At 31.0% G+C, this 25,238-nt stretch overlaps 1 protein-coding gene across 5 annotated transcripts in view; it reads left to right on the forward strand.

The window, feature by feature from the left end:
- Window positions 1-25,238, forward strand: part of LOC134725942 (netrin receptor UNC5C-like) — an 86,784-nt gene that overhangs the window by 11,188 nt on the left and 50,358 nt on the right. The window contains exon 1 of one of the 5 annotated variants that reach the window (XM_063590252.1): window positions 4,603-4,617. The exons of the other annotated variants lie outside the window; for them this stretch is intronic. The gene's annotated coding sequence lies outside the window, so the exon portion shown is untranslated. Of the gene's footprint in view, window positions 1-4,602; window positions 4,618-25,238 lie in introns of those variants that run through there. 5 annotated transcript variants of the gene reach the window in all.

Genomic DNA, 25,238 nt, shown 5'->3' on the forward strand with positions numbered 1-25,238 from the left:
AGTTGTATTGTTGACTTAACTCAAGAAGGTATTGAGAATTTAACAATGGACATGTTAAAATGTAAATATTATACATGTGTTAATTGATTATGACAACAGTTTCCAGATTTCTGCAAACTTGATTTGCATCTAATTTCTTGACTGACTGGATTCCTCAATCATACCAGTGCAATAAGGGGAGATAACTCATTCAAAAATTATAATCCTGTTATGAATCCTTGATCAGAAACATTTTTCCTGTTGACTTCAATTTGTAGTTTTGACATTTAAATTTACATGAAAGCTGGAACAGTGATAAGTTCACATATTTAAAATATCATTTGTATAGAAATGAAAAATGTTTGACTGTAAGTTGTGTTTGTTATGTATTTTGGTGGTGATTGATCGTAATGTTGGCAGTGTTGACCTTACAATGAGGTAAATTGCTGGCTAATTTGTATAGTGATAAGACAACCAGTTGACATTCCCCAGTTACCAGTATGCTAAATGGCAGTAAATCACCATTTTATCTAAAACATTCAAACCTTTTTTGCTTTAAATGTTTGATTTGGAACCCATACAATTTCAGTTACACAGTTTGATATAAATTTTCCCATTTTAGATTTGTTATATATTTTAAGCTTTTTTATTATCTGATATAATAATATCCCCTAAATTATTTTTGAAATTAAAAAAAAAAATTATTTTCAGGATATTGACACAGATCTTTGTAACTTGTTTTAGTCCTGAAAAACATAGATTTAAAATGGGAACACGCCAAATTCTATACAGAGCACCCGTTATCGATAAAGGGCTTAGCTAAATCTAATAGGAATATCCCTTCTGTATTTACAAGTTCTACATACAGGATGAATGCAGTTTAATAGAGGCTAGATGTCAATTCTATAGTGATATGTTTCGTAGTTATTACTGTTAGTTGTAAATTATATAATTTCAAGCCTGTTACTCCATGAATAAATACCTTATTTTGTCAAATCAGTTTTGTTTTTATTCATAAACTAGAGAAAGTGGCCTTCAAGTTACATAAATATGTTGGCACCAGATGCTTGTATAAGTCTTAAAGATCCAATAATTGATTTAGAAAATTGCACTGAGAGTAACCTGATCGGTGTTCCATAAACTAATAGTATTTACATTGATAAAACAGTTTATGTCAATGGTTCAGGATTAAACCACACTATATAAACAGGGCCATATTTTCTGTACCCACACATCATATTTATTTTGTCATAATTCACTTTTAAGGAATTTACTGCATGAATTAAGTGGTTTTTGGAATAGGATAATCACAGCTCTGTAGGAGAAGTTTTCTATCTTGTCTTTGAAGATTGTAAAATTATCTTTTGTTTAAGAGATAGAATTCCCTTTGTAAGTCTGTTATAACATTTTCCAACATCTTTTATGGGAAATTAAGTCATGTGATATTTTCATGTTTGAATAATTCAACAAACAATACGAATCAATTAGTCATTTTGTTGTTGAAGTGAGTTTTATAAAGATGCGAAAAAAAAGGTTGATTATTTAAAACAAAAAGGTATTCTGAGTTTTTTTTGCAGACTGACAGTGAAGTGAGTTTTAATGTAGGAAAAAAAGCAAAATTATTTTAAAACAAAAAAATATTCAATTTTTGTTTTGACACTCACGGTACAATTATTATCTCTGGGTTGGTAATGTCAGTCCATTGGCATTGTTGTTGAATTGAGATTTATCAAGATATAGTAAAAAAGCAAAATATTTCAAAATGTAAAGGTGTTCTGAAAAATTTCAAACACTCATGGTAGAGTTATAAACCCTGGTTTGGTAATGAGTCCATTGGGAACTGAGATTCCAATTAAAATAAAATACCAGTATTCCCCAAATGTAAACAATTGTTGCATGTGGATTGTTGGTATGTATTGAGCACAAAGGGAACACATAACTGTTACATAAGAATATTTCCCATTGGAGGTTTAATAATTTTCTCATCACCTGAAAATGCCCTCCTGTTTTTTCTGTTATTATTTTACCGATTTTAAGAATCTAATCGGTTTTGTAATCAGAATTTTAAGATTTGAATATTGATGAATTATAATAGATTAAGAATACAGTTATTGTGTTTTAACGGATATAAATCAATTTTGATGCATGTTCATAAGCAGGTGTGTGTACATAAGACTGTTGTTAAAGACCCTGAGTGATACAAGAAGTTTGGGTCAAACTGATTATTGCCCTCTAATTATGCTAAAAACCACTAGTCTTTTTAAATTTAAACAGCTTTTATGGTTATGTTTTTGACACAGGTGTACATTTTGTTAAATATATTGATCCACAACATTATGTGTTTGTTCAGTCATAAACTAATCTAACATATAGTAATTTTCTTTGCTTGGTAGATTCGCTCAGGTCTTATGGATATGCTCTTTTGTATGCTGTAATGATAGCTTTCGTGTGAACACTTTTTAATTTCAAATGATAGTTTTCAAGTTCTTTTCTAGCTTGTTTTAAACGAAGATATAAAAATGTCACAACAGCAACTGTTTCTCACTTTGCTGTCATTCCGCGAGAGTATTTCAGTTGAATTATTGCCGATATAACTATTGTGATTCAATATCAACGAAGCTTTCTGCTACAAAAGGCTCTTTCATGTCACATTATTTTGTAGCGGTTCAGTTTCTTCAGATACAAGCGGAAAGAAATAATGTTTTCCTTTAGCGGTAATTGTGTATAAATGGATTGATCTACATATTAGATTGTAAAAAAGTGGTTGTTTATTATCTCTCATGTGACGGCTCTGCTAGAATATTGCAGCATCCCATTGAAAATTGTGTAGAAATGGTTGTTAAGAAGCAGTTATAGTATCATGACTCATTGAACAAGTTCATTTTGCTCCTTCCGATGATTTTATTTAATCGAGTTACACAATCATCCCAGGGGAAATAAATTTTATAATGTTTAACAGTTTTGTATCTTTAAGATATGAAACCAATCATATATCCTATTTTACTTTGTTTGGTCATGCTTAAAACTTCTGCACTCGGATCAAGATTGCAAAGTCTGTAATTCCTAAAGTTGATAAGACAGTGGAAAATTGATATAGATTTTCAATTTTAGAGATCAAATTGAAACATTTATATCAATTTAAAATATATACTAAAAAATTGATGATTAATATGATACAGGTAGAAAATGAATCTATAAGAAGATAAATTTTATAGATGTTAAAAAGAGTTATTTTTTTTTAATGCATGATTTTGAATTCCAAATTTTATGGACAGCTGTTTCTTCACAAGGAGATTAGTATGTTGACCATTCATACCTGACATTGATCACAGGTGTAAACTGGACAAATAATACCCATTCTTCTACCCACAAATCTATACCACCCATCTCATTAACTATTCTTTGACCATCATGATAAATGGTGTGCTTGATTTGTTATGAAAGGGCACTTCATCATGTGTCTAACTAGGGGTGTCTTTCTTGTAGTACGTCCATGTTTTGTTGAAGGAGTCTACTTGATGTTTTGGCCTTGGATGTAACCATCAAATGGACAGTTAATGAATTTTACATTAGAATGATAGACAGGGGTTGTAATTTGTTATGCTTTCAATGGTACATGATGACCCTTAACATACAATAACAGATTTAAATTGTAGGATTTTGTGTTCAATTAGATTATTTAAGCAGAAAAATACTGTATCTAAGTGCTCTCAAGGCATATTGTTAGATTTTAAACTGAAAAAAGGAATTGAATGGTCATTTAATTTGTCCTATTGTGAAGAAGATATGACCTTTAATATGGTTTTGCTGTAATACTTACAAGGTTTGGTTTTTGAATGTTTAGAATGTGAGAAAGCATTTAAATGATGTCTTTATTGATAAAAGCCTGTTTGAATTTCACTGTTTTGTAATAAATTAAATGTTGCTGTCTAGAAGGAATCTTTCTTTTGAATTTAGACTTCTTCTAATTGACATGTTGATAAATGATGATGGGCGATCCTTCTGGTACACATAGAGTGAAAGAAAATTGGCAAAAGGAGGGCAATTCTTAACCAACATTGAACAAGCAATGTAATTTGAAGTTTTCTGTGATTTGTTCTATGAACATTTGTTCATCTTTTACTTTTGTTCAGGTGTTGTCAACATTTAACCATGCTAACTTAGAATTTTTATTTACTTTTGGTGGTACATGTATCTTTTCATTTTTCCCTGAAATTTGACGATAAAGTTTGCCAAGTTTGACTTTATCTTTGGGTACAGGAGTGTGTATTGTTTAACACAACTGTTTGTTTCTGTTCCTCTTTATAACCGACCATTAATACCCAGGTTAAGTTGTATATGTACTCACTAATGGATTTCTTTTTAAGTTGTACATATTTAGAAGGTTTGTTTTTGGAGATAGCTGTATATTTAATTTACCCCTTATCAAGATCTAGGATCTCCACCTAAGTTTAATATGGGTACACCTGTGGAATGTGATAACACAAGACCCAGGTGTTTCTCAGAGGTGACCATACTGTAAATAGAATGGACACTTTACTGTGCCATAAAAACAGAAAATTATTGCAGTTTGTGGTATGGAAGTCTAAGATCTGATAGGAGACAGGATATAAGTACTTATTATGGTCAAATACTAGGGTACTTATTAAGTACATAATTTCACCTGTAGGGGAGCAGGCTTATTAAGTGTGGTTCAGTGGTATAAATCAATTTCTTCATTGTGTACCTACATATTAGGTCAGAAATTGTTTGTTCTACAGTCAGTTTATGACATAGACCTTCAGGTGTTCAAACAACACTCTCATACTAATTATAGCCTTACATTTACAATCAAGTACTACTCTTTCCATATTTTAACATAAATACATGTCATCTTGAAAGGCATTAAAACATTATTAGATTTTGATTGAATTGATATTTTCCAGTCAGTCAAATGCTTATTTCTGTACAATTTAACCATTCAACTGAATAAGTCTAGACGGCTTACACCAGATGTTGGTAAAATCATGAAGATTGTCACTAAACCATGAAACTTATCAGCAGTTACATGTATGTAACTTGCAGCAGGGATTGCAGTCATTATTTTATGCAATAAAAAGTGCAGTAGGATATAGGATGGCCAGTTTATTCAGAATTAATAAATTGTTTATCCTGCAGAAATTTCATAACTAAATCTTTTTCCTTGTAGAAAATTGCATAAAAGTATCCTTTCAATGTGGTATGTTACTGGCGTTCACATTTAACCCTTATAACTTCTTTTATTCATAACTTCTTCACATGTAAATACTTATTTTCCAATCAATTCCTTGTGGTAAATCATCCAGCTATTTAGTGAATCAATTTTCACCTCCCCCTATTTACTATCAATCTGCACCGCCATAATACAATAGAAAAGACAGATTTATGTTGGTATTTTATTGCAGTTTTATATACAATGTTATTTATTCTGTAAATACATTGAACAAGCAATGAGGTCTTTATTTCATGTTATATCTTGCCTATAAACATTATAGTAATAGGTTAGGAAAACACCTGCATAATATTGCATGGAAGTCAAAGCCTATATAGACTGATAGGGCATATATTATTTCACCTAGGGAATGTGACCTTATGAAAAATTGAATTTTCTATGAAGGTACCTACTTATAATACTTAGGGGTTTTCCAACCTTTTTTACATAATTTTATTCCAGAAAAAAAGGCCTTCTAGTATAACATGTATTTTCTCTCTACTGTAGTCGATGTTCTTAGAACTTAGGTAGCAGGGGTGGATCCAGACATTTTCAAAAAGGGGTTCCAACACAGGATAAAGAGGATTTCCAACCATATGTCCCATTTAATTGGATCAATCATCCAAATAAAAAAAGGATTCTATTCAATGAAACTGCATTAGGAACAAGACAACTTCAAATTGATTTATATTATCCCTGTCATATACATGTATTAGTATTCTATATTTATATGATGCCTCATTGAAAAAAATCTGCCTGTCTGACCATACCTGTTAGGTTTGTATCTTGAAGACAATATACTTTTTGTCTTGGCTCAGAGGAAGATAAAATCTTATTAGTAATACTGTAAGTAATGAACTACAATGACAAACTGCATATATCATTAGCATCATACAATGATATCTATATCTGTTCATCTTTGACACTTCTTGGTCAATATATTCTGGACACTTAGGGCTACCAACAAGACAAAGTTACTATATCTATCAACTTCCATAGGTAAGTGACATTTCTCCAAGGTGTTTACAAACAAGAACTTTAACATTTGTATATTCAATGATAATATTCTATTGAAAGATTAGTCTACATCATATGTTCTATTCTGCCTTAAGTTAGACTTTGATTGACTCAGTGTAGGTTTCTCTCTCTGCTTGGTTTGTTTGGAAAAGGCTTGTTTGTTTATGCTATTCACATTTTAACTTTCGTTTATTGAGTTTTAATGATCATCATGAACAGAAGAAATGTTAACACAAGTCAGAGATTTCATACACAAGATGTAAATGCCAAATACACTGAGGTGGTTTTCTAAAAAAAATCATTGATTGAAAAGTTTATTGATGTAAAGTGCAAAATAAGATAGACAGTGAACAGATGTTTAAAGAGATGGTAAACTATCTTGGAAAGAAGGAGAGAATTTTTTCCTAAAACAGATTTGCATAAAGATCAGGATTGCCAATGAGACAATACAACCAAAGGATGTGAAAGTGGTCAGCTGACCCTTCGAGAGCACTGGCGTTTTCCAATGATGTTTGTGCAGTTATACATATTTCTTAGTATTGGTAAAGAATACCATCCTATCTAATTTTATCTTTTTTCTGTCTATCTGCATTTTTATAACCCACACCAACCTCTGAAACCATTACCATTTATGACATCAATTCCATCTGGGAAGATCTGTGCACTTGAAACCTTTATATTCTCTGTTGTACAATAGTAATTGAATTTTAAATGAATCAAATGTAATGTAATGCTAATTGAATTGAATAAGAAAGATGACATGACATTAAAGCCATCAGGAATAAAGATCTCCAGAAATCCTTAGGGAATCCATTATATAGGTACCGATATTACAGGAAACTGTCAGGGCTAAAATTCTTTAATTGCTGATGACTTTTATTTTTTCCTGAAAAACAACAGATTTTGAGTTAGTTACATACTTTAAATTATTGTCATTTGACATTTTAGAACAACATCAATTGCTCAGATTTTTAAACATTGACCTTTTTTTACCGATGACAAGTACATGCTTTCCAATGTTTAAAAAGTCTACTTTATGTTGACTAATTTGTATTGAACAAGTATCTCTTTATGTTTATATTCTGATTAATGTATGTCAGTGTAAAGAGTTCTATGTTTTCAATTTGACATTGTCCCATATTTATTGTATCCAAATTGCTAATTACTTTCCCTTGAATAGATTTCAAAAGCAGTATTTGGTCTCTATTAGTTTTGCTGTCCATTTCACCAAGAAATCAGCTAATTTGTCATAATTAAATTCTAAACAGAGTGATCTCCCCTGCTGATTACAAACAGTAACCAAGAATTTGTACCTGAACGAATTTGATTAGCATCTTTCATGTCACCTAGACATTAATCACATTAAGTTTGCACCTGTGTTTTATCAGTAAAAGTGGTCAAATGTTATCATTTTCAGTGTCACTAGCCCTGTCAAATGCCTCATTGATTTTGACTTTACTTAGCTACTAATTTTGGGTATCATTATAGGTCCCATTGGATTAATGTAGTGTGGTCATTGAATAAGGAAGCTGTCTCTAGAGACCAGGGATTGTTTCAGTCATGATATTACACTACAGATAGAGAAATGTCCAGGGTATAATCTGAGGAATAGGGTTTCTTCATCTGACCATGGAAGTATTATATTGTCAATATAATACTTCCATGATCTGACAAATACTCATTGACTTTGAAGGATTGCAGTGTAAGCCTGCAGTCTTTGATATTTGTGAAAAAGGTTAAAAGTGGCGGAAAAATATCGAATAAATAGTTATTAAGATAGCCTTTATTTGAAATTGTGTCATCTATCATGGCGTTTTTTACAAATGGGGGTGTTAAGTTGAACATCTTTATTTAATAGTTTTTGCATATATTTCAAAGGAATTAAATAAATGATAAATCTGTGCACCTAGTTCTATCAAATACATTTATAAAAAGTTAGGTTGAAGCACACGTTAGTACATTACTTTTAATGAAAGATGTTTTCATACTTATGCATGTCACTGGATAGATTTGTACAAAGACCCAACAGTGCATGTCTCAGTGAATTAAAGCTGTCACATATAAATTTATCATGTAACTACACATATGTGTGCACTATAAACAATGTAACATATGATTGTCATCTCTTTTTAATTAAATAAACATGGCCCAGTTATTTCTTCCCTCACTTCCAAGTCAACATTTATCAATGTTTTCTTTGTCTCAAAGAAAGAACTGAAAAGTTTCTGCAAAATTATATATATCATTTATCAGCAGATGTGTCAGTCCTTGTTTATTTTCATTTACCGGTATCTTTTAACTTTCTCCAGAAATTGACACTTTTACATTTATACAATTTTTTTTATTATCTATCTGATATTTTTATACCTTAATGGTTGAAAAATTTCTTAAAGCACATTTGTAACACTTCTAAAAATGAAGCACTTCCATTAACAAGATCAAACACAAGAGGCTTTTGTGTAAAATTTTAGCATTTATATTCCATTTTAAAATAAATAACAAAAAATAGTCATTAATTTTAAAAAGAACATTTAAAACCAGATTAAAAGGATTTTGATTTTAACAAGTTTTATGTGTTTTATTTTATAGCACCATAAAAGTTTGTTCAGCTTTTGTTCGACAAGAGCCCTCTTAAGGCAATTTTCTCCAATAAAATCTGTGATTTGAAGGGGGATACAACCTGTAATCAATTAGGTTAGGTAATACCTATGTTTACCTTTGTCCATTTTCATGTAGGTGACATAACCAATATATATCCAGGCAATGTGGAGAAAATAGAAAAAGTCTTTTTATTGATGATTATCCAATTTTATGGGTATTTATCAGCTTTTGAAGCTAGTGTGTAACAAATAGCATGATTTGCCATGGGATATGTATGGTCTGAAGGAAACATCCTTTGATCTTATCCAGGTGAGAAAGGGAAGAAGCTTTGACCAGAAGTGGGGAAAATTTCTTCTTGCTTCAATGCAATTGAAAATGTTCTAAAAACAATTTAGCCTAGATCTTTTAAAGAGATTTCACTCTTGTTTTAGAAACAATTTAGAAATTTGAGCTGCTTCTTTCAAGTGAAGAATTTGCAAGTCTGTGAAGAATGATTTATCGAAGCATAAGTGTCAGATCTTCTAATGATTTTGGTGAAAGTTTGTTTATCAGGCTAACATATGCAGCTGCATATGCAAAGGGTCAGTAAATTATCAGATTGATGCATCAACAATGCACCAATAATAATGATACTGTATGTTCGCAGTGTAATTAGAGAACTCCTAAGTGAAGGTTATAACGCTTCCAGGTCTTTTATTTTAGTTAGAAATTCTATGCTGTAGATTTTAAGAACACTTTAATCCCATGAATTTTCTTCCTCATAAAATCTGTTATGTAAGTTTTGCTACTTTAAAGAGATATTTTATATGATAAACATTCTCACAAAGACCCCCCAAAAAATAACAATTATCTTTTTTTTTAAATTAACTTGGAAAACTTCAAATTATTGTTATTTTTTTACTCTAAGGCTGGTATGCGTATTATCAGATCCTGTAAAAAGAAATCCCAGGGTTTCTTATTTAAAAGCTTGAGGTTAATAACTTGTTGAATTAATTTGTTGACTTTAATTGGTCATTGTAAATGAATCAAATCCCTCAATCTGGATTTAAATAGTACACTGTTTATTTTATGTTTATAGTAGGAATTAGAGAAATAAAAACAGAAAGTCCAATACCAGTCTATACTTATTATTCCTATCATGGAGCTATTAGTTGTAATAAGATTAGTCTGATAAAACATACAGATATAATTGTGTTGTCCAGCCACGACTGGCTCGATAGCTAAGTCTGATGTCCCCATATTGTCTCGGTACATTTCTTAATATTTTACACTTCACTGGAACAAATTTGTTAAATTGAATAGTCATTGGAGCAAAATTACATTAATTGTATAAGAAACAATCAATTTTCCTTTATTTATAAGGTTTGTATTTATCTTTTGGATCAATTTCTCATTCGTAAAGATAACAGTTGTGCATTTTTGGGTCTCCACAACTTAAAATTACATTAACCTAGGTTTGAAGACTTAACCACATACTTTATCCTTAGCTTAATTTGATGAAATTAAGGCAAATTACCTCAAAGAAAAAAGTACAAAAACAGCAGATAAAGTGAAATGGGTTATTTGAAAGGTTATTTTTGTCATCTGTCTTTCTAATGGCTGTTATATGCTTGCTTCTGATAGTGCTTGTAGCTCCAGTATACTGCCTGCTGGTAGAATAATACATTATGAAAAACAAAGGATATTGGGTATCATAGTTAGTTTATGTACACTATATTATGAAACCTTGGCTATTAAAATTAAGTTTTTACAAGATTTTTTTCCATTGTATCTGAAGAGGCAAATCTATGGGGAGTCCTCCTCAATGTTTTAGTTCGGAGGTACATCTTTCAGCGAAGGGTAAGATGGGGTTCAATGGGGTTTAGATGAAAACAAAAAAAGACCATTATTGACCATTTAAGTCACGATTCAGATGTAAAGCCAGAGCATTATGACCCCTTAAAAACACCCTTTCTGAAATTATATTCTGGAATATTTAGGCATCTACAGCAGAATGACAAACTTCTGAGTGTACTTTATACTATGACAAGTTAGGTCAACCTCTTCTTTCTTCGTGTTCTCACACTTTCTTTCACTCCCTTTTTATATTCAATTTGACAGAACAAAAACAAAGTAATACTTCAGTCTTTCATCATGCCTTCAGGTTTGTGTGAGAAATCTTGCCATAGATCTATTAGATGAGAATGAGGAGGGTTATATCTACCGAAAATGACCCCTTAACTGATCAAGGTCACCATGCCATAGATTACTATATTGATATTTAGTAAGTTACTTGTTTGCCTTGGGATTAATCTGATGTTCAGTCTTTAGTGATATCTTAGTCTTGTATCTCTACTATTTACATAGTTTCTATTTCTCATTTCTATCTCTCTGCTTCTGTATCTTCTTATACTGAAATGAAGAGCAAAAATAATTTATTTAATGATATATAACAATTGAAGCTAACTGCTTTTGAACTGCTGAATTAATACTTCAAGTTAAAAATGCCTGCTGATTTGTGTTTAGAATGTAAAGAGTAGCAATACAATAGAAATTTTATAAACACCTGTTTCTTTTCTAGTAAGTAAGTTTTTTAAAAGATGATTACTTATACTAGTGTGGGCCCTTTTCATTATGCCAAAGTCTTTTTTTGTGTCAACACCATTTGTATTGCTGAGCTGACGCCTCCTACTCTCCATGTCGTACGCCCAGAAAATTATACCAGTAAAGTAAAATTGTAGGTCCGTATTAAACTTCGGACTCTAATGATTCAAAATTTGAGTTCTATTTTGTATTGAACTATTCTGAGCAGATCAAGGCGTTCCATGTTAGCCTTGCAGGTGCTTGTTCAATGAAAGTGTTTAAAATTGGTTACAGAATCCCGTGCTATTGAGTGCACCATTGACAAGATATGTACCAGGGTATTGTAAACGTTGGGTATAATTATTATGCAACTAATTGAAACTCTAAATAATGAATGAAGTTTTCTGTATTCAAACCAACACCCTTCATAGGCCAGAAAAAACTCTTTTTAAATTTCAATAACATTAATTGTTATTAGTTTTTGTCCCTAAATGTAAAAAAGAAATAAATTATGGAAATATTTTTATGTATAAATATTCAGCATTTTCAAGATTGATTCATTGAGTCTGCATTTTTTGCTACAGTCTCAAGAAATGAAACACAGAAATCTTTAGATTAAGAAGACCACGATAATAATTTTTCTCCATTTTGGATAGTACATGAGAAGCACTTCAGACAATAATACACAAAATACGTTTTCTGTGGCCTTCCATTCAGGTGCAATAGTTAAACTAATTTGCACCATCTTGAAAAAATGTCATTCATAAAATTTGCTTGCCATCTGCTTAAACATGAAAGACAAGAGGTCATTTGGTCAAGTTTTCATAATTGTGGTCAAATAACTTCCTTTGTTAGTTAATGACCCTCAGAGTTTTCTTCTCTGATATGAAAATTTGATAATCTTCAATATTGATTTTTGGATAAAGTTATATTATTATTCTCTCATCATGGATTTTAACAGATTGAAATTTTATCCCTGGTTAATACCTGGCATTCTTTGTTTCTTTGATAAAATAGCGGATCATCAGTTCTCAAAAATGTAAACATTGGCCGATATTTTTATAATGTGTGTGGAATTTATTCACATGTGGTTTATGAATAAAGTTATTGTTTTGTTTATCAATAAAAATCATTTCTGAAGTACATTGACGAAATAAACATTCATGTAAAAGTTTTTTCAACAGGATTCAGATGCTTAATTAGTCCATTTGCTATTTTAAATGGATAAGTGTTTAGAATTGGGTTACACAAGAACTTGCAACAGTTCTGTATACCAGTCTGTCTACCTTACTTTTAGACAGGTATCTTACTTTGTCTACCTTACTTTTAGACAGGTATCTTACTTTGAGAACTTTTTGTAATACATAAATATTTCACACACTATATAAATTGTACTATCTGTTAACCCTGGATTAAATTACAAGATTGATTTTAATTGCGAGATATGACTTGGTTATAGTCAATATTGAGTAGCAAGCTTTAAGGAAAATCTGCAAATTGCATACGGGATTAGATGATATAATTTGAGATGAACTGTTGTGCAATGATTGATCGCCAATAACTATTAACAACTTTGTCACCTTTTGTTTCTCACTGGACCTGTCAGATAGTCAGTACCATCATGGGAGAACTGAGAAAGTTCACCATCACGGGAACAGATGGTAAGGACAGAAAGTTTTACCGAATGTCACCTTGTATGCAGATTAAATTGAATGTCATCCACGTTTAAATTTATCCATTTCTATTGTCAGTGAAAACAATTAGATATTGATGTTCTTCTGCTTGATTAGCCACAAATCATTATATTATAAAGGTTGGATAATCATAAGCATTTATTATGAAGTGTTTGCAATAACAATTTATCTGTCTTTACCAAACATGTGGATGATGTAACTTGGATAGGTTGACACCAAATGCTGTCCATAGTATATACAATTTGGTAAATAAGATGACACTTACTCCTGTTCATACCCACAACTTGATGGAAGAATTTTGACACTTAATGTTGTCCATAGTATTTGGTAACTGATTGTTTCTTTAAGCTGCTCTCATTGAAATGTCAGTACATATTTCTTCTAAGAAGTTTGGTTCAGTTATTTTCTATACAACATTTTTTTATTTCCAACAAATTTCCCATTGAAAGTTTATGTGAAGGGGTTAAGCTTTTATAAAAATTGCTGATGTAGAAGAAGGCCATTACTTCATCACTATCATAGTGTTCTTATTGTCCGAAAAATATCCTTTGTGTTATTTTTTTCTCTGAAAACTCCCAAACCAATATAGTGATGGATCCTTAATAACAAAGTGTCGCAAACTAATAGTAATTTAAGTGATAGTTTTTGAACTGATCCAATCACACGATTCCCTGATGACATAAAGTTGAAGATGAGCTACTATTAAATAAAAAGGCACAATTTCTAATGATGGAAAAAGTTATAGATGATTGATGAGGGACCAAGTGTCTGAGCCCGTTCTAAACATAACAAGTTCAATGGTTCATCTGTTAATGATTTTAGGGTGATCTCCATGCATTAACTTATTGCTACATACTCTAATTTCATATACTATCTACTGTAAATTAGTTTTGTGTTTCTGGCCAGTGAGCAATTAAAGTTCCATTTAGTATTTGTCTTCAAAGTCCTCGACTAAAGTCTGAAGGAAATATTTATTTTCAGAATGGGTGAAAATATATTTGAAGTCTCTCTATAAATCAAAGTTGACATCACCCCTTATCCAAAAGTGCATTTACATAAAGTGATTGTATATATGTTGATAAATTCCAATATTTGCTTTTTACATGCACGGAATTAGGGTTGGAGAGTTTTGAATTTAAAAGTTTTCATTTGGAGTGGGCTTGTCTGTCAAAACAAGCTTTTTATGCTAATTTGATAAAAATGATAAATTTGACTGTTTATAAACTAAAGATTAAGCTGGTAAGAGCACACAGTGTTTGTTTACATTAGCTAGGAGGGTCCCAGTAGGTGATTCATGTTCTGGTATCCTGTTGTATTTGTTACCTTTATTTCTGGTTAATTATCTCCTCCTTAATACAATCTCTTTGTAATTAATGTAATGGGTTGTGGACAAACTAATCTGGTCTATAAATAAACCTTATCAGCTGATGAATGTTGGTCAGTATGGATTGACCAGCTGAGCAGGCTGAGATACAGATGGTCATCTGTGATGTTTTTGTGTCTGGGTTGAGGATTAATTATTCAAACAAACAATTAATTACTGGGATCATTCTTCTATTAATGCAACTCTTTCAGAAGTCTTTAAGTTATTATTAATTATTACTACAATCCACAAATGCTTCCCTGTTGGGGTACTGAGACTGCTTGCACAAAACATTGCCTCTTATTTTGAGAATATGCAATACTGAATCCTGGGAAGAACATCTGCATCATTTAAATGTTTAAACCTTTAGCATTATCGGCAACTGAATCTGTATTTTACTCAATGATGCTTTTAACTCTTCAAAATTAGTTATCCTATAATTACAATTATTGTTTGCTAAAAATCAAACTTCAGATCATTTTCATTTAACAATTATTTGCATAAATGAATTAAAAAAGTTAATGTTACATTAGCAGCCTTTGCTAATGGTGTCTGATGCATTCAAATTGCCTTTTAACAATGAACTTGTTAATGATTCAGTGAATATTTTAAATGTATAATTTTCAACAACTGGAAGATAGGATATGAGGTTAGATGTGCATGATTAGATCTCATGTAAGTTAGGTCCTGCTGCTCTTTCAATTTCTAACTGGTAGTTAGTTATAAAATGCTATAGCTATTTCTATTTAGGACTCTGACTCTGTCAGCAAGGGATGTTATCTTTCTGCTATCTTCATCTTGTGGGGCACCCATCCTAAATGCAGCCTTACCACGCTGAAATACAGAGTTTCTGTATTCTACTCTTCTCTGAAAAAGAAGCCTTTCCATGCTGAATGTAGAGTCTCTGACTCTCCTCTAATAAAAATAACATTTTGAGTTATGTTTTATCCTTGACATCATTGTCAAGTTTGATGGTAGTTGTCATCAAATCATACCTTTATAGCAGGTAAAAACACAAAAACTGAAAAAAAATACTTGAAAAAGAAACTTTTTTTTTTGTTTTAACCTTGACTGTGGTCACTGATGTAATGTGTATTTGTTGACATCTGACAGAGTTGACAGTGGTCATTTGTAACTTGTGTATTTGATATGGCTGACCATGGACATGACAACCTCATTTGTCAACCATTTTGGCAGATTACAGTTTGTTAAGTATGTAGATAGATGGAATGATTTACTACGGCCAAACTTTACTTTCAGATGACTTCAGAAGTGGATCCTTCCTAAAATAAAAAAGAGGAATGAAAGATTTCTAACTTTGAAGGCATTGGTCATTTGTAAATTTCTCTCTGTTAATACATGTACTTTGTTGGCAAGTATTCTCAATATATGGAAAAGTCAAAAGTTGAACCAAAAAATAGTCGATCGGCCTATCCCAACCAATAGACGTATTTACACTTGTATGCAAATTTGTCCGCCATTACGTAAAATCACACAGGTTCCCGTAAACTTTGACATCATAATTTAGAATATTTGACGTCACAATTTAAAAGTGTTTGTTGCTCGACGTCAAAAGGTGATTTGGAGTAGATCTAAGGTCATTCGGAGGCAAGATTCAGCTAAATACCAAAAGTGTAAATATGTTTATAGAATGGTCTATAAACAAAATAAAGCGGGTGCATTTTGTTTTTATGGTATTAGTTGCAGATTCAAGCATTTAATAATCTGTATGTAAAAAGCACCTTTAACCATTTTATCCTAATGCATGTAACCAATCAATGATTTGTTATGTCAAACTTTCCATTATATTAAACTAATACCAGGACATACATCATCATAAGATAGGTAGACATCTGAATTGAACATCTTCATTATAAGTACCTAAGTAATACAGGTGGCAGGTTGTTATCTGGTGTCATCTCTCTTACCTGGACGAAACTTACCTGCACAGGTGTGCAATATCTACCCATCTCTTCCCACCAACCTTACTTATCTTATCTCTAAGTTCATTAATTAACCATTCATTGTATTTAATTATCTACAAACATTTAAATTAGGAGTAAATTAAGTTATGTTGACTTGGGACCTATATACCTGATTGCTTTTGCATAATGAGGGAATAATCATTGTTTATATATTGGATTTCATGTATATCTAATATGTACACTGTGAAAAAGGTGTATTTTAGTGTGATAAATATATCATATAAGCTGTCGAAAGTTGCCTTTCTACTTTATCAAGATATGACTATTTAAAACTGAGTAGAGGGGATGGGGGTAATGGGCATTACAGGACGATATATATATATGCTCTCAGGAGACATATTTATGTTGGTCAAGTTGTCTTTTTTCCCTGATTTGCTGTCCTATTAAATTTTACCTGACTAATGTCTTTACATACATTGAAATTATTTTAAAAGTTGGAGGAAAATATTCTTGAATTCTTCATGCGTTGATGCAGTTTCAGTTGAAATTTAACAAGAATGAGATATCAAGGGGTCTAGATGAATATTTGATTTAGGTAATTAGGTCATGTCAGTTGATGAAAAGTCTTTAGGGCAACAAGTGCCCTTCACTATATGGTATGTTGCTATAAAGGAACTTTAGCAGTACCTCTGGAATATGATCTAAGTGACGCCAAGAAAAAATAAGTTGGAAAAGCCTTAAGAAACAGTTTGTTGGCAAGCACATTAATACCATAAATGCTTGTGAAAGGAAAACACTATCTTATAAGAAAATTGGATTGTTATAGTGACATGATCCTAAAGACTTGATGATAGTGAAAGATAAAAGAGTAACTAAAACTTGGGGATTAAATGACATTTGTTTTGCCCTGTCAGCATGACACAGTTATATTTAGATAGGGGGTTTTGACCACCTGGACACAGGAATGTGACCATCAATAAACATTAGTGTGATAAATATTCAAATTGAACTGTTTATTCAATAAATGTATTGTTTACATCTAAGTAATTGAGTATGTAATAGATAATTATAGTCATGTATGCATGAAAAGCGCATAACTGTTAAATTTGAAGGAGAACATTAGGTGCCAATAGTTCTTGGAACAAAATAGGGGAAATTACATTGAAATTAGCATGGCATTAAGTTGGACATGCTCTGAAAAAGATTCAAAGACTTTATCATTATTTTTATAGATATTGAAGAAAATTTCCTATTTATAAATCCCTACTGGACTTTATTTATGAAGTCTTTGGAATAAGATCTTCAATCTCTATGGGTTTGAATACTGTTACTTTAAACAAATGATGTCTAAGGGTATGGTATTGTAGTCATCAGGTCAGTGTTATTTTGAAACTACAAGTCAAAGAGTGGGGGAGAGATCTTTACTATATGAATTTAAGGATTTACAAGATATAAGCAATTAGTTGATGATTAAGAGTGCACAACATATGTTGAGTTCATACTATTGGAGAATGTATTGGCAGTTGTATAAATCTGTAACCCTGATCAGAATAAACATGACTCTATAGCATTATCATACACCAGGCAAAGTTTACTTAGTAGAATTTCTTTAGGTCGAGTGTGTTTTCGTTATTCCAAACTTAATTGTTTTACAAAACATTCCACAAACATATTGGAAATTGATGTTCAATGTAGAATTTTACTGTGGAAGATTTCTCAATGCTTTGATTACAGTATGTAATTCAAATAGAGGTTTCAGATGCCTTAATTCTTTGTAGTTTGCTGTCCCGTAGGACTCAGTAATTGCCATATTTCAGTAAAGCATGATAAGTTGTGCCGAGGGATTAATGGGAGACAACAAGGTTCTGGTTTTGCCATTTTGTACAATATCTGCCTACGTTAGCATACTATATCTACCAATATCGCTGCAATTTGTCAGAAAATATTGTGTAAATTTGATATAAAAGCAGATATAATACTCCAAGAAGGTTGGGATTCCCTGACTTGACTGATTTAGTGCTTTATTTCTTATGTCACAGCCACTCTAGGGAATGGTCATATTTACACATTAAGTAAACTAATCTTTATTTCATCATGTTATGAGTTCATTTGAACAAAAATATTATATATTGGAAAATTGCTTGAAAGATAATATTCTGAAGTAAGCAAGGTCTCTAACTATGTGAAAAATCTAACTCTTTTGTTTTTTTTACAGTAAGATAATCTTGCTTATTACCTTTTATAATGGTAAAACTTATGTATTAGTTACAGTTAAAATAGTCATTGTGTCTACAAACAAAAGTTGTTAGGTCTTAAAGTGGGAAGAGTTTACCACTGACTGTTAGCTGACTGGGTCCCTGTTGGCTGTTACTGTAGTCAATTTAAGTACTAGTGTTTGATATATTTTGGTACATACTAGTAAGGTCAGAATTTACCCTGCATCAATGGTTGTTAGACATATTTACAATACATTCCACGCCAATTGACACTAAAGTCACAAATCAAAATACATCTGGACAAAAATCAGACATTGAAGACAATGGGTTAGTGTTTTAGAGTTGGAACTCTTGGCTTTATGGTATTGTGATAAGGTAATATCTAGAATGATGTAGCAATTCAAAATGTCTGATTGCAATTTAAATTTGAAGACAATGTTCAATCTGACAGGCTGACAATGACTTGTAAAATGTCACAAATACATTTACATAACATCTACATTTGTACATATAACCATGCTTCTGTCAAAACTATTTGTTTATAAAAATTCCAGATTTGGGTTTATAAGATTTGTTTCTTCAAACCTACAGATGGCCAAACTGAATAGGCATTATATTGATAAGGTTATAAAGGTCAAACTGAAATCTTATAACACTTGATGATGTGTTACAAATATTCAGTGGTTTTGGTCAAAGGACTTTAAATGTTGACTGCCTAAGGAATTGATAGGGGGTAGATTCCATTGAGGAATAGAACAAACGATACAGCCATGTAACTATTAGGGATTCTCTTTGATGTTTTTATGGTTAATTTAAGCAGATTTACATACTAAAATATATTCAGATACATGTGGTAGTCAGGCTTAACATTAATGAAAAACATGTGCTTTAATATCAGTTTAATATACAATTTATTCGCCCAGAACATATCTAGGTAATATAAAGATATTTTACAATGGATATGTAATAGGTTTTGTCCATAACTGTTAACTCGGTGCTGCCAGTAAATAAGCGCTGTAATTGAAGGGAGGTTTGTGTTAGATATGAACAAGATGGCACAAGTCGAGAATGATACAGCACCTTGGTCACACTGGACAACAACTAAGGGTGCAGATTTGATCTTTTGATACAACATTAAGTTTGATAAACTAGGATAATAAGGCCATGTTATCTTTTTATAACCACAAAAAGTTCAAGGCTGCATGTAATACTTTTTTAATTCCTTTCTCATGATAAGAAACAGTTAAAATCTTTGCCATTTTTTTTTCTTCTGTGAAATATAACAAATGTAATCATTTCTGTCAAACCAGCAGGGTCTTCATTAAGACACAGCCTCCAACTTGTAGAGGATAAAATCTTTGAAATTAGGTATTATTTAGAAACATTGTATCCCATCATGATCCTATGTTGATCTGTCAAAATTTGACAAACTGTCATTAGATTTAGTTGTTTCTGGTGTTATGCTAACTTCAGCCCTCATATCATCTAAATTGAATTTCCTTGTATACTTAGCATTTGTTTCCACTTTGTGAAGGACTCTATTGGATTGTTTCTGTTGCATTTCTATAAATATTTCTGTGAATTCTTTGGAACTTTGCTAAAAAATATATACTATTTAGCAATGCAATTAAGATACAAAAATCTACCTATAAATATTTATTGCAAACATTTTTTTTCTAATGGGGGTCTGAACTCTTGTCTACTGGCAACAAGTGATTATCTGCTTGATTGTAAGGAAGTATAATAGTAACCTCTGATGGAAACTTGAATTATAGCTGTAAATTATAAAAATGGTCATATTTTTACAGGGTATTTGTGAGGACTATTGAGAATTTCGTTTTTTAACAAATTATGTCGGTGTTGAACACCACTTGCCTCTTGATTCTCTTTTATTTTAGAATTTAACTGTTTTGTAACCTTAAACTTAATTTAATGGTCTGCTGACAATTACCTCAGTATAAGATTACCCATAATTCCAATCTGCTAGGAGATATAGTCTGCTTCAAAGCAGGGAAGCTATAATTTATCTTGCCTGTCAACATATTTGAATAACCATATTGTTTTTGATATTTTATATTGAAGTAATGAAACTTATATTCAAATTACCTGTTGAAAAAAACTCATTTATAAAGGTAAAGGTAGATAATTGATGATGGTTGAAATTGTTACAGATAATCTATGTATAAAAGGAAATGTGGAGTTTAGGTCATGAGACAGCAACCCAATAAAAATACAACAATAGGAATTTACAGGTCTAAAAATAGTCTTTTAAACAAAAGGCACTTTTTGATATGGAAAATGATTATGAAAGATGATTGCCAGATTAAAATGTAAATTAAGATAAAAGTTTGTATGAACTTAATGTGAAATATCTTTTGGGGGGTTCTCTAACTCGGAATTTTGCAACAAATCATAATTATATGGATAATGAGAACTAAGTTTGTTGTGTTGTTGTACAAGTAATAACTTCAGAATACAAAACTTTCACTTTTTCATAGGTAAAGACTTTCTTCTGCTTCAGATAATGGGAAAATGCCATTTAAACTAACAAACAATTAAATTTAATGAGAATTTTACAACATTTTTATGTTTCTACATAATGGATGAGTATTCTTTAGATAACCAAATGGAATCTTAAGAAAGTTGAAAATTAGATACATCTAAGTAACATAAAAAAATTATTAAAAGGAATAAACTGCATAACTATCAGCGATATAGAGTGGGCTAGGACAGTACTTGGATATAGTATGTCAACTTACAAATCAACTTGTAATTTGATGAATAATTTTAAGTTGCGTGCAAGCCAAAAATTTGAGTGGTAAATTTTAAAATGTTTGTGCCTTGAATAATTGGAGATCCCAATCTCGCCAAACACCTCTTCTTAACACAAAAGCAAAGTGGGTCAGACTTTTGTTAGCCATATAAAAGTGGTGTAAAGCTTGTTCAAATCTCTGATTGACTTTTGACAGTAGATAGGATCGTAGCTATTGTTTTCAGTTCACAATTTTAAATAAATTTGACAGTTACAAGTTGAATAGTTAGACAGATCTATGACTTATTAAAGAATTATATATATATTTCATTACTTTTTGGAAGTAATTAATAAACCAAGAATGTGAAAAGACATTGGAATAGTAATGATAACAGTGTCAAAATGAAATATTTATTTCAGAGATTGTCTCAATTTTAAACAGTTCTTTGTATATAGTTTTAGGCGTTGTCATTGTATATTTTAAATTCATAACCAATAAATTTGTAAATCACTCTTTCACTTAAAGTTTGTGAAGGTTGGTGATCAGCCGATATCCACACACCTTAATATATTACTTTTTTACACAAATTTACTTGGAAGTTATATCATTAGTATTTTTAATACCTTCATATTTCCTCTTTGGTTTCATGAACCTTCAGGAATTATAGGGAAGGGATTCTCGGTCATGTTTTCATACAAAATTTTATCTTTAAACGATAAAGGGCAAAGGTTTCAATTTGTTTCTAAGTAAGTGCCGTTTAAAATGTTTACATCTGTCCAGAGGACTTTTATTACACATATAATGCCAGCCAATTTTGAAGTTTCACCATTGATTTGTAGTATCTAAGAGATAAGGGGAGATAATTTATGGTACCATTTATTGACTTATTTTATTACCAATATATATAACTACAGGTCTATAAATTTTTTCCTCAAAACATTAGGTAAACAAGGTCTCCTTAATGTTACATATTAAAATCTAATATCAAACAATGAGTGCTTTCTAATCACTTTCTGATATCTAAGCCACATGGCAGTAAAAGGAAGATTTCTTGAAAGCATTTTTCGTAAATTGAGGTCTTTATTAGTTTATGATAAATTACACCTGAACAAACACTAAGGAATATGAACGAACTGTCATAAAATTTATGATTATTACCTTTATAATACTTATTGTATAAATTACTAAAATGTTTATGAATTGGTATGTAAGTTATGAATCGTATCATTTTAGTCTTAAGAATACAATATTTTTGTGTGGTCATGAGTTTTTCTGCTTTCTCATATATGACGGGGTCACCAAAGAGCAAGGGCAATTTGATATTATGGTCAGCACATTAACCCAGGTTGTTGACAGAATTGATAGGATTGTTCCTTCTGATAGGGATCAAATACTGAAAGCCAATCTGACAAGTTATTGTACTGTGAATCATTAAAACCCCCCTAATACCATTGGCCACAGCAAATGTTATAGCTATATAATAATTATACATGTTCACCTGACAGAGCATCATCTCACAAACACCTGCTTGACCAATGTTATCTGTCCATCTTGGCGGAAACTCAGTGCTTCAAATATATATTCATTTATAGAATTTAAAACATTTGTTAAAAAGAGTTGGAAAAACCCTGCTAGATTGGATAGCATTTAAATATTATAAAACAGGATCTTGAGTTTTGACATAATAAAGCTAGTGTTAGAGTCTTAGAGAGTGTATTATGATCTTATCTGAATATTTCTGTCATCATGTAACTGGTAAGATGTTTTCTAGGTTTTATAAGTGGTATTTATAAAAATAACCAATAGATTTCAAAATAAAATTTCATGGAACCAAAATTGCTTAATTGAGTTGTAAATTATTGAAAAGATATTTATTAATAGACTTGTTAGTAGTCCTGTTTTGAAAGGGAGATAACTTGTCATTAACCATTCCCTTTGAATTTATAGAAGAAGAAAAAAAGAAATTAAGCTGTCATTAGATTGAGTATGTAAATTGCACAGTATCTAAAAGGCAATGGCTATTATTTATTGAAAAGATTTTAATTGCCATATTAAAAACGGTGAAAAATAAACAGAAAAGGATGCAATATATCGATTGTTAGGACAATATTATTGGTTAGAAGGATGATTTACTACAAACATTAGGAGTATAAATGAAAAGTTTTTGATAGTAATGTGATAATTAATGAGTAATATTGTGTCAGGGGAATAATTAATTTTCTACCTTCACATGGAAGTTAAACATTAGAAGTTGACTGTGATTAAAGGCAGGATTTCAATAACAAGACTGTGATTAAAGGCAGAATTTCAATAACTACCATGATGGATAGGAGCAGTTATTACAACTTTGGAGATTGGTAGTACAATGTGAAATGGTGGAGAAATAAAGGAAATTGAATTGGTCCCATGAAATTAAAAAGTTATATAAATATTAGACCGTCCTTAATGGACCTATAAAAGGCATCTGAAACAATAAGGAAAAGTTTAAAATTGATTTGTATCATGATTGAAATGGAAATGAAGGGTATTTATTTCTAAAGGGATCAATATACATGGAAAACAGTTTTCTAAAATGAAAAACAGTTTGGGGTTGTCAGCAGGAAGCAGATGGGAAGTTTGAGTTATCACGACCATCCATTCTGTATTAACCATGCAGTAGAAACTATAAAAAGATGAAATTGGCAAACTATTTGAAAAACAGGTGTAAAATTTTAAAATTAATTCAAATAAATTTTGTCAGTTTCTCAGTGAAATAGACCTTTGAACTGACATTCTCATAAAACTAAAATTATAAATCTCTTTACAAAGATAGGAATAAAACTAAAAATACAAATCTCTTTTGAAAGATAGGAGGAATAAGACTCTGACAATTCAGCTGTTTGATTCTGTTCTTCACCAGAAGTTAAAATGGACTATAAATTCTTATCGCAGTAGGATAGCATTGTTAAAGCCATAACTTGTATACCTACATTTTTTAGTCTTAGACATGACATCTTTATGGTTTCATATACATCATTTCAAGAATTAACAAAAATCCTGTTTTTATTGGTCAATAATATTTATTGCTGTACCTGATGAAGATAAAAAGTTTATTTTTTATCCAGCAAGTTGAATACTAAAATGGCATGTTAAATTTTTGCCTAGTGATCACTCACTGTCAAATTATATTAAACATTTTTGTGTTAACTAATTAAAAGTGACAGAAAATAGTCCTGCATTTCCTTTTCTTATTAACAAAAGTCAATGAATGGCTCAAGCAGTACCAAAAGATACTTTTTATTCATTCAATAGATTACTCCGAGCTGCTCCTTTTCAGACAAACAAAAGACATTTAGGAGTAAGAGTAAAGAACAAGGCTGGCTCAGAATCAAAATGATGAATCTGAGAAGTTGATAATGTCATCCTAAAAGCATTAGCTACCTTTTGAGCTATCACATTAAAAAGTCTGTCTAGCTCAAAACAGGGTAAATGCAAATCTGAGTAACATTGTTCTTAAAATATATTATATTTTCCACTGGACATTCATCAACCTGAATCAACTTATACTTTTTCTCTCAGAAATCACTATAATAAATCCCTCTCTGAAATATGCTATAATAATAGCCCTGGAACAGACACTTTAATAAAGTTAAAACTTTCTGATTATTTTACTCATTTTTAGAGAATTTTATAGATCTGACTTCCCTAATCATTAAAATAAGGTGAGGTGTATTCTTTCAAAGGTGTTGAAATGTAAATGAAATGCATGGTCTGCCCTCCAATGTGGAAGTTTTTTCTTTGGCAATATGATCTTTCGTTTTACAATCCTGGCAACAAGGTTTGCTTGTAATGATTTAATAAATCATTAATTTTTCATCAGACATTATTTGTAGTGAAGCACATGTTCTCAGTGTTAATT

This window comes from Mytilus trossulus, chromosome 7 (genome assembly GCF_036588685.1).
Source record: "Mytilus trossulus isolate FHL-02 chromosome 7, PNRI_Mtr1.1.1.hap1, whole genome shotgun sequence".
Lineage (NCBI taxonomy): Eukaryota > Metazoa > Mollusca > Bivalvia > Mytilida > Mytilidae > Mytilus > Mytilus trossulus.